Below are 12,002 nucleotides of genomic sequence, written 5' to 3'. Positions count from 1 at the left end.
AAGCATTTGAAATGTTTAGTACACAAGAATGTCAAATATTAAGTGGGCAAATGAAGTTCTAGAAGAAATACGCAACGAAAGATCTTTTGTTGGAAGGATCATCAGTGAAGCGTTAGTATCTAACTTGGAGGTAGAAGGAACAGCAGAGGCAGAAAGTGTACTGAGTCGCAAGCACTAGTGTACATAAATGAGATTATGGAAGGTGTTTGTAGTAGGTATGTAAAACTGGAAAGATTGGCACATGACAAGAAGCGATAGAAAATAACATTAATTCAGTTCCATGCAATTTAGAAAGAGGATGCATAAAGTACAACATTATACACAGTACCTAACAAAACTGAAGTTCAAGTTCACAAAATCCTTACATTATCTGTAACAAAAGCTATAAATATATATGTTGATTATAACCATTTTTTGATTTTCATGAAATGATTGAGGGAGTGGCGATGTGATTGAGACACTGGACTCACATTCATAACGACCAGATTCAAATTCCCATACGATCACCCAGATTTAGGTTTCGTAAATCGTGTGAGACAAATCACAGGACGTTTCTCTTAAGCCAAGCTTGTGCCACGTTCTTATGCATATCGTTGTCGAAGGGACTTTAAATTCTAATCTTTCGATATTGTGTAATACTGCCGATCAACACAGCACAATCACATAAACATATTGTAATAGTCTTCACGGAAGTACCGCCGGATGACGCTGTGCAAATTCCACAAAATTTCCTCGGAGCGACTGTCCGATATTTTCAGGTGGCTGAACCTTGCTGGTGGCTAGGTATGACTGACAGTATCCACTTTTTTTTTTTCTTTATTGGATTTCAATCCCCTCCACACCCCCCCCCCCCGCCCCAGGAGGGGTGGGCGGGCTGGCAGCAGCGTAATATGCTGCTCTACAGCCTACAGAAAAGTTAAAAACATAATGAGAATAGAAAAAGAAACAAGAAAAACAGGCGATAAAACGGTGAGATTGTAAAAATTACTGTAAAATGGCGGTAAGTTGTAGAATTTAAAATATAAAAACACTGTGGTGACGATGTGGATGATGACACACAATAAGTAGACAGGCACAATCAAGAAACATGGCAACAATCTGGTTTCTGTTCGCACGAGATAAAAAACACAACTAGCAACAGTATGGCGACTGTTCGCAACACTGACAGGGGACTCACAACGCTGAACACGCACTCATAATAGCACTATGCAGGTGACACGGTGACAGATGGGGGGGGGGCCATACCCGGACCTATGAGGGGAAAAGGGGGGAGGAGAGGAAAAGAAAAAAGGGGGAGCCAATGGAGGGAGGGGACATGGAAAAGGGGGGAGGGGGGCTGGGTGGACGCAAGAAAGAGTGGGAAAGGCAATGGAGAGCAGAAAGGACTCAGGGGAGAGAACGGAGCGAGAGAGAGGGTAGGAGGGGAAAAAAACGGGATGGAAGAGGGGGGGTGGGGAAGAGGGAGCCTGGGGAAAGGACAGAGCAAAGGAGGGGGAGGTGAGAACCAGAGTTGATAAGACGGATAAATGGAGGGAGAGAGGGCATCATCCAGAAGGGGGAGTTCGCGGAACCCTCCTTGGAAAAGGGGGTGAAATGTGTAGAGATGGAGGGTAGAGGGGACACAACGGTGAAGGCACTGTAGAGGACAGGGGTTGGAGAGGAGAGGAGGAACCAGGGGATGAGGGGGATCAAGGCGGCGAGAGGTGTAGAGTATGCAGGTATGTTCGAGAAGCAGGTGGGGGAAAGGAATCGGGTCGTAGAGAATCCGCGTGGGGGACGGGAGGCGTATACGGAAGGCGAGGCGGAGTGCATGGCGATCGAGGATCTGGTGGGACTTAAAGAATTTGAGGAGGGGGGGGGGGCGGAAGTATCCGCTCGTTGACGCCCCTGTATATAGAACACCAGTGCGAAGAATGCACAGGCGCGGAAATCACGCATGCGAAATGATTTGCAAATAGATGATGCCATACACAAATTCCCTGTGCTGAAAATCGCAGAGTAACACTCCTGTGTGTGCAATGTACTAACAGTGCGGCCTGACGTTACTCATTGAAAAGCCATACTAGACCAGTGCTACAACGGTTCTATTATCTTGATTTTCTCATCTTGATTTAACAGCGGCCAATAATAGGTTTCAGGCTGTGCGAAGTTGACATCTCGCATTCCTGTTCATGAGTTATCAGCCGTACAGAAATGTATTGCTCCCTTAGTGACTTAATCCCAGAAAGATAAAGCTTCCATCTTTTCATAAATCATGTCCTGTATTCAGTCTTCTGTTATTGCCGATTTCCCCGGTTGGCGTAGACTTGTATGACGACGGTGTTCATCGCAGCGTTCTTGTACTGTGTGACATGTCTGGCCTGCATATGCCGCCTCACATTGGCAAGGAATCTTGTACACACCACGTCTCCTCAGGCCAAGATCATCCTTAACCGAACCCAACAGGTTCTTCAGTTTTGCAAATGGTCGAAAAACACACCGAATGTCGTATCTTCCGAGGACTCCTCCGATTCTTGACGACATGGCACCAAAATACGGCAAAAAGGCCAAAGTGGTATCTTCATTCAACTCCATGGATTGAACTCGCTTGGGCCTGGATGCGTTACGTATCTGTCTCTCAGAATAACAGTTTTGTCGGAATATTGTCTTCAAATGTTGTATCTCAATCGACAGGTTTTCAGGATCAGATACCACATGTGTTCTATGATGACTGTTGCACTGTTGCACTGTCCAGGGCGGTGGCAGGTTGTGGCCTGAAAATATAGATCTGTATGAGTTGGCTCCCGGTACACACTGTGTCTCAAGGTTCCATCTGCTTTCCTTCGTACCAGAACGTCAAGAAAGGGTAAATCACCATCTTTTTCCACTTACATTGTGAAGTTTATATTAGGATGGAACGAATTTAAATGCTAAAGAAACGTAGGTAGAGTATCAAGCCTTTGTGGCCACACCACAAATGTATCATCCACATACCGCAGAAAACAAGAGAGTTAGAGAGCGGCTGACGGTAGTGCTTTTTCTTCAAAGTCCTCTATAAACTAATTGGTCACTACAGGAAACAGAGGGCTTCCCATGGCGACACCATCCATTTGTTCGAAATATTGGTCATGAAATAAGAAGGATGTTGAGGTAAGCATGTGTTTACGTAATGCCACTATGTCCTCCTCAAAGTTGTTGCTAATGAGATGCGTTGACCTGCATATGGCGCCTCACATTGACAAGGAATCTTGTACACAGCATGTTCCCTCAGGCCAAGATCATCCTTAACCGAACCCAAAAGGTTCCTCATTTTTTGCAAATGGTGTCCTGCAAGGACATCTTCGTAAATGTACAACATCAGAACTTGCTAAGAGACTCGAAGATCACAGTCTAAGAGTTTTCAGGCGTCCTATAAAATCTCCATTGTTTCGAATATGATGGTCGCACTTGCCTACGAGAGCTCCGAATAGTGATGTCGGATATTTAGCAACAAAATAAGTAGGTGCTCCTATGTTACTTACAATGGAACGGAGATGCACCCCATTCTTATGGATCTTTAGTAGGCCATCGAGTCTAAGAGGAACTGCTGCCTGTAGCCACAAACCATTGATGTCTTCCTCTGGAATCGAGATCTTCATGATGGATTCCAAAATCTTTATCTGAACCCTACCAGTCGGATAGCTTTTTAATTTACTGAATGCAGGATCGTCGAGCAGTTCGTATATCTTGCTATTATATTCTGTGCATTAGAAAAATACTGTAGCATTTCCTTTGTCAACAGATGAGATGACGATGTCTTGTCCTCCTCTAAATTCTCGTAGAGCATTTCTTTCGTCTGTGTAGATGTTTAAGTTCAACTTCTTAGGTGGAGCTGCAATGAACATCAGCGTCATACACGCCTACGCCAACCGGAGAAGTGGGCAATTGCAGAACACAGTCTGTATACAGGTTATTGCATGATTTACGAAAAGACAGAATTTTTATCCCTGGCATCGTCTTTCTGGGATTGTGTCATTAAGGAGTCAATACATTTCCGTACAGCTGATAATCTTATCAACAGGGATGATGTTTAGGTTTGCGGGGTGCTCAACTGCGCGGTTATCAGCGCCCGTACAAATTCCTAATCTTTACAAAGTCCAATCTCGCCAATTGCGCGAATGATGAGGACAACACAAACACCCAGTCTCCAGGCAGAGAAAATCCCCAACCCGGTCGGGAATCTAAACTGGGACCCCGTGATCCAGAGGCATCAACGTTGACCACTAGTCCACGAGTTGGGGACTGATCAACAGAGATGCGAGATGTCAACTGAGCACAGCCTGGAACCTTGCATTGGCCACTATTAAATCACGACGGGAAAAATCAACATTTTCTGATAACAGACCCGTCATAACATTGGTCTGTTATGGTTTTTCAGAGAGTAACGTCTGCCGCTTTGTTAGTACAGCGCACGCGCAAGAGGTCGCTCTGCGATTTTAGGCAGAGAACATTCGAGTATGGTGCCATCTGCCTGCAAATCATTTCGCATGTGTGATTTCCACGCCTGCGCATTCTTCGCGCGAGTGTTCTGTGTACAGGGGCGTCGACATGTGGATACCGTCACACATACTTAGCCACCAGCAAGGTTCAACTTAAAGATGTCGGACAATTTCTCCGAGGAAATATCGTGGAATTTGCACAGAGTCATCCAGGGGCAAACCCGTGATAATTACGAGGTGCATTCAAGTTCTAAGGCCTCCGATTTTTTTTCTAATTAACTACTCACCAGAAGTCGATGAAACTGGCGTTACTTCTCGACGTAATCGCACTGCAGACGTACACATTTTTCACAACGCTGACGCCATGATTCCATGGCAGCAGCGAAGGCTTCTTTAGGAGTCTGTTTTGACCACTGGAAAATCGCTGACGTAATAGCAGCACGGCTGGTGAATGTGCGGCCACGGAGAGTGTCTTTCATTGTTGGAAAAAGCCAAAAGTCACTAGGAGCCAGGTCACGTGAGTAGGGAGCATGAGGAATCACTTCAAAGTTGTTATCACGAAGAAACTGTTGCGTAACGTTAGCTCGATGTGCGGGTGCGTTGTCTTGGTGAAACAGCACACGCGCAGCCCTTCCCGGACGTTTTTGTTGCAGTGCAGGAAGGAATTTGTTCTTCATTTTCGTAGGATGCACCTGTTACCGTAGTGCCCTTTGGAACGCAATGGGTGAGGATTACGCCCTCGCTGTCCCAGAAAATGGACACCATTTTTTCAGCACTGGCGGTTACCCGAAATTTTTTTGGTGGCGGTGAATCTGTGTGCTTCGATTGAGCTGACTGGCGCTTTGTTTCTGGATTGAAAAATGGCATCCACGTCTCATCCATTGTCACAACCGACGAAGTCCCATTCATGCTGTCGTTGCACGTCAACATTGCTTGGCAACATGCCACACGGGCAGCCATGTGGTCGTCCGTCAGCATTCGCGGCACCCACCTGGATGACACTTTTCGCATTTTCAGGTCGTCATGCAGGATTGGTGCACAGAACCCACAGAAATGCCAACTCTGGAGGCGATCTGTTCAACAGTCATTCGGCGATCTCCCAAAACAATTCTCTCCACTTTCTCGATCATGTCGTCAGACCGGCTTGTGCGAGCCCGAGGTTGTTTCGGTTTGTTGTCACACGATGTTCTGCCTTCATTAAACTGTCGCACCCACGAACGCACTTTCGACACATGCATAACTCCATCACCACATGTCTCCTTCAACTGTAGATGAATTTCAATTGGTTTCACATCACGCAAATTCAGAAAACGAATGATTGCCCATTGTTCAAGTAAGGAAAACGTCGCCATTTTAAGTATTCAAAACAGTTCGTAGTCTCGCCACTGGCGGCAAAATTCCATCTGCCGTATGGTGCTGCCATCTCTGGGACGTATTGACAATGAACGCCGCCTCATTTTAAAACAATGCGCATGTTTCTATCTCTTTCCAGTCCGGAGAAAAAAAATCGGAGGCCTTAGAACTTGAATGTATCTCTTATTTAAAATATATCAGCCGGGAAAGCTCTAACAAGGGGAGGCCGCCAATTGTGAAATTCAGATTCGATTCATACTGCGCATAATAAAAGCTCATGGCCAGAGGTGTAATGTGGCAAAGCACTACGATGCACTTCTCAGCCGTTGTCGAGAAAACCGACAGTTAAAAAGAAACCGTTGCGATGAAATACTCTCTACGATTTACAATTCTCTACAGCATTGTGGCGCAGCGGTAAACGCTCGGGTTTGTAATCCGAAAGTCGCCGGATCGAATCTCGCGCCAAGCAACTTTTTTTTTTAGTATTTGTTTTTTGTAATTCAAATGTGTATATATATACACACACACACATATATATAATTCCCGGCAATCAGTTGCAACAATTATGCATATAATAAGTTGTTGAAAGTCGTTTGTCGTGGAAAAACTGGCGACTTCGAACATCATTATGTTTTCCGCAAACAAAGTTGTATTTCACAAATGTTATTAATTGTCTTCATAATGTTCACCACGTATAGTTAACGGAAGACGTGGAAACGATATTCCGAAACGAATACGTATAGCGTAAGTCAAACGTTCGAATTAGAATAGAGACCCCACGAACACAAATTTGCTGTGGCAGGTATGAAATATAAACTCAGTTACGCGCTCGTTACACTTGATGGACAGATGTTGAATGGGCCGAAACGGGCCGCCGCATAACAGCGTAGTTGCCTACTAACTTCGAAAGAAGGTAGATGCGGTCCCTAGCGCAACTTATAACATCGTCGAAAATCAGTGCGGGCGTGAGAGCTTTGGTACACCCTGTTAAACAAACGGAAAAATGGAGGCGGTACAAGTGGAGAGCGATCACCAACATGCATAAGCAATGGGTTCGTAATATATATATTTATTTATTTGAATTACAAAAAACTAATAATAAGAAAGTTGCATGCCGCGGGATTCGATCCGGCGACCTTCGGATTACGAACCCCAGCGCTTACCGCTGCGCCACGACGCTGTAGAAGATTATTAACCGTAGAGAGTATTTCACAACAACGGTTTCTTTTAACTGTCGATTTTCTCGACAACGGCTGAGAAGTTCATCTTGGTGCTTTGCCACATTACACCTCTGGCCATGAGCTTTTATTATGCGCAGTATGAATCGACTCTGAATTTCACAATTGGCGGCCTCCCCTTGTAAGAGTCATATATAAACATATTAGTTGTAGAGAACTTCGCCGCGAAAAGCAAGAGTTTCATTTTTGTGCCATATTTGACTCTCATTACAGTTTTGTACATTGATCTGATTGACTTTTTGGCATCTTACCGGTTTACCTTAAGGCTGATTATGAGTATAAATTTTATCTCAGACCCACGAAACGTTACACATAACAGTATAATCATTCCAGTTGGTATTAAGAACTGGGAGTAACACACTGAATATTTGACTCTTGAACGGGGTGTGTGCTGTTTTAAAATTTACTAAGAAACTAAAACTAAATTTCGTACAGGTAATCGAACGCAGGATCTTGTCCTGCGATCCGTTATTCTCACCAGCTGAGCTTTCCAGGCAAGCTTCAGAGCCCGAATCGTCAATTATAAGTAAAGCCATGCCTGCAGCCCACAAGAGTCCTCGTTCAATTCTCTGTCTGACTTACAGTTTTAACTTGTCAGTCACGTTTGGAACATCTTAATGTAAATCGGAAGTACCAATGAAGAATGTCAGATATAGGTATTTCAAAGTGAGAAATGTAGACTAAATAATAACGATAGTCATCGTTGAAATGTTATCATTTCCACATCCACGTGCGTGTCTAGATCGCCAAAGAGAGGACGGCACTGAATCAGAAGTGGAGGGGGTAAATTGAAGGGGGAGAAGATATACGGGAGTGACGCGACTGGTGCCGTTTTGAGGAAAAACGATGTCGCATTGAGACAATCAAGATTGTTGTATTTACAAATAGCGGTATCGAGAGGGTAAGATCCACTGAAAATTTACGGTCAGCATATGAGTCACATGCTGCAATAAGCACTAGTGGATTGTTTCTCTGGTTATAGTACAACATAGCGAAGGATTGTGGTAATGATGATGATGGTTATGACGATGTGTTTCTTCGTATAAGGCACTGCAAGTTCAGCGTTCTCCAGCTCTCCTAGTTTCCCGCCTTTCTTTCCACAGGTATAAATGATGCATTTGTTTTTTGTTTCCAATGATATCCTCGCCCTCTTCTTCCTCTGGTCCTAGTCCCCATACCTCCTAAGACATCTCTGATGATCGGTCCCTCTTCATCTAGTGTCCTAGGCAATTTCTTCTCTTTTTCTTGTGTCCAGTATTAGTATTTTCTCATTTACGCAGTGTAACAACACCTCATACTTCACTTTATCTGTACATTTGCCCCTTCAGTTCGTCTAGAAATCCTGATGTCAAAAGCCTTTCCTCGTCGTAGTGGACACGTTTCGGCACCACACAGGGTCACATTCCCCATGAAACTCTTCACCAACTTTTTCTACATTTATTTATTCAACGGACCAGTGAAAGAAATGCTCCTTCTGCAAAACATTTGTACTGAAACAGTTATATTTATTTTTATTTCTTGATTTTACATCATACTAAAAAATGTACGCTTATCTGAGTACATCTTTCATTAGAGTTTATCTCGTGAATTAAGTAAGGTCTTTTATCATTTTATATGCCATCTCTATTATATTCTACTCGGAGCTAAGCTTATAAGAAGTTATCTGTGGAGTATGTGTTTCCTTTAATCCTAACTTTCCCTTTGTGATCAGCAGACTATTTCATGAACAAACGCTACTATTGTTGCATGAAATCCATTCTGTTAGTTTGGGTGTGGCTAAGGTGAACTTTCTGCTCTCTTCGAACTTAGAAATGGAGGGCTGAACCGTTTGAATGCACAGGACAGTATCGAAGAGGGGGGGGGGGGGGGGAGAAGAGAAGCGAAGAACGAGGAGAGGATCCCCGTTATTTCTGTCTTGACGTATGTGGAGGGAGCAAGTGTTGGTTGATGAAAGTTCGCGATAAGAACTTTGACTTCATTCTAAAATATTTGTCAGTTAAAAAGGACGCACAAGGGATGGTTGGGCGTGCTTTTTGACACGAGCCGATCGGGCCATTGCGTAGCACCCTGAAGCTAAACCCGTGATTTCCAAAATGTGCGTCCTTCTGGGGGTGTTAAGGGGAGAGCGGGAGGCAGTTGAAGACAGGGCGAGGTACATTCTGGACGTGTTGGAGGTACTGATGGTCGGTGGAACACGCTGTGCGGACGTACCACGAGGCAATGACCATAAGACTCAATGCAATTCCTTGTTAACGTACTGCAAGTCTGGTTGCATTCATTAACTCATATTCATTTTTCTCTCGCTCTGCTCTTGTCCGGTAGGAATCGGTTAATGGAATTGTAAGTTTATCAGTCCTGAGAATGTCTGTGAATGAGAAATAGCAACTTTCCCTCTTGTTCTTTGCCCTCAGCAACGCTTATCTCTGTTGCAGCACCCCTCTTGTTCTTTGCCCTCAGCAACGCTTATCTCTGTTGTTGCAGCAGCTTGGGTCACGCACACGCTCATGGAATCCTTTCTATTGTTCACGTAGAGGTAACCCCCATGCTGATAATTTTCTCTTCTAAGTTATGCAGTTCTAATTTCCTTATGTAAAAGTAATCGTTAGTAAAGCCAAAGGTTTGAATATTTTACTTCGAACACCCCCCCCCCCCCGGGTCAGTATCAGAAGCCTCAGAGAATAGAATTAGAAATACACTCCTGGAAATGGAAAAAAGAACACATTGACACCGGTGTGTCAGACCCACCATACTTGCTCCGGACACTGCGAGAGGGCTGTACAAGCAATGATCACACGCACGGCACGGCGGACACACCAGGAACCGCGGTGTTGGCCGTCGAATGGCGCTAGCTGCACAGCATTTGTGCACCGCAGCCGTCAGTGTCAGCCAGTTTGCCGTGGCATACGGAGCTCCATCGCAGTCTTTAACACTGGTAGCATGCCGCGACAGCGTGGACGTGAACCGTATGTGCAGTTGACGGACTTTGAGCGAGGGCGTATAGTGGGCATGCGGGAGGCCGGGTGGACATACCACCGAATTGCTCAACACGTGGGGCGTGAGGTCTCCACAGTACATCGATGTTGTCGCCAGTGGTCGGCGGAAGGTGCACGTGCCCGTCGACCTGGGACCGGAAAGCAGCGACGCACGGATGCACGCCAAGACCGTTGGATCCTACGCAGTGCCGTAGGGGACCGCACCGCCACTTCCCAGCAAATTAGGGACACTGTTGCTCCTGGGGTATCGGCGAGGACCATTCGCAACCATCTCCATGAAGCTGGGCTACCGTCCCGCACACCGTTAGGCCGTCTTCCGCTCACGCCCCAACATCGTGCAGCCCGCCTCCAGTGGTGTCGCGACAGGCGTGAATGGAGGGACGAATGGAGACGTGTCGTCTTCAGCGATGAGAGTCGCTTCTGCCTTGGTGCCAGTGATGGTCGTATGCGTGTTTGGCGCCGTGCAGGTGAGCGCCACAATCAGGACTGCATACGACCGAGGCACACAGGGCCAACACCCGGCACCATGGTGTGGGGAGCGATCTCCTACACTGGCCGTACACCACTGGTGATCGTCGAGGGGACACTGAATAGTGCACGGTACATCCAAACCGTCATCGAACCCATCGTTCTACCATTCCTAGACCGGCAAGGGAACTTGCTGTTCCAACAGGACAATGCACGTCCGCATGTATCCCGTGCCACCCAACGTGCTCTAGAAGGTGTAAGTCAACTACCCTGACCAGCAAGATCTCCGGATCTGTCCCCCATTGAGCACGTTTGGGACTGGATGAAGCGTCGTCTCACGCGGTCTGCACGTCCAGCACGAACGCTGGTCCAACTGAGGCGCCAGGTGGAAATGGCATGGCAAGCCGTTCCACAGGACTACATCCAGCATCTCTACGATCGTCTCCATGGGAGAATAGCAGCCTGCTTTGCTGCGAATGGTGGATATGCACTGTACTAGTGCCGACATTGTGCATGCTCTGTTGCCTGTGTCTATGTGCCTGTGGTTCTGTCAGTGTGATCATGTGATGTATGTGACCCCAGGAATGTGTCAATAAAGTTTCCCCTTCCTGGGACAATGAATTCACGGTGTTCTTATTTCAATTTCCAGGAGTGTATATGAGGTACAGCCTAACATTATCTTTGTCGCCATAAGGCCGTATTGTGCTGCTTGTTTCCGTTTCGTTAGGTTAAAGAAATTGCTTTACGTGTTTTCATGGTAGAAATTGCCCCTACTTTAATCAACCACAGTGTGGCCATTGCAGAACATCAATAGTGGATGTGTTAAAAGAAGAATTGGAATTACAGTACCAATTATGTCTATTTTTAGCCAGAAACAGAGATTTATATCACTAGTTTACCATCAGATCGCTCCAGGCTACCGAACACTAAACACTAAACTCACAGCCGGCACCATATAATGTTACAGACTATTTTTCGCACTAGGTACCTGAAGCAATCAACATTTTCTACTAACTCATCACAAATTTTTCACTTACCTTTCTCACTTCCCGTGTTAAAACCATTGCCTTAGGTGTTTTAATATTATTCTTCATTCGATATTCCTCACAGCAGGTGTCCAATTCTTTGAACACATTCTTAATTGCGTTTTCATTTGGACTTATAATACCACATCATCAGCAAAATGTGTACTGTACGTTTGATTATCCTACCTGCTATTGTAAACACCACACTGCTATTGGAAGCACTTTCGAATTAAATCTACCGACAGAGAGCAGCGTTGTCTAATCACTCTCCCAGTTTTAGTCGCTTCTGTCATCTAATCTCCTCTCCTAGCTTTTAAGGATTATAAAGAAGATGACGCTACTGAGACGGCAACACGCTTCTTATATATCAGTCAGCGATTTTCTGGAGATAAACAGAGCATAAGAAACGCCCGAGGAGCGCCAGCGCGAGTATCAGGCTGATAAGGCGGATGGCGGAGCCATTGGTGG

This window comes from Schistocerca piceifrons, chromosome 1, assembly GCF_021461385.2.
Source record: "Schistocerca piceifrons isolate TAMUIC-IGC-003096 chromosome 1, iqSchPice1.1, whole genome shotgun sequence".
Lineage (NCBI taxonomy): Eukaryota > Metazoa > Arthropoda > Insecta > Orthoptera > Acrididae > Schistocerca > Schistocerca piceifrons.
Note: the sequence above shows the minus strand (reverse complement) of the source record.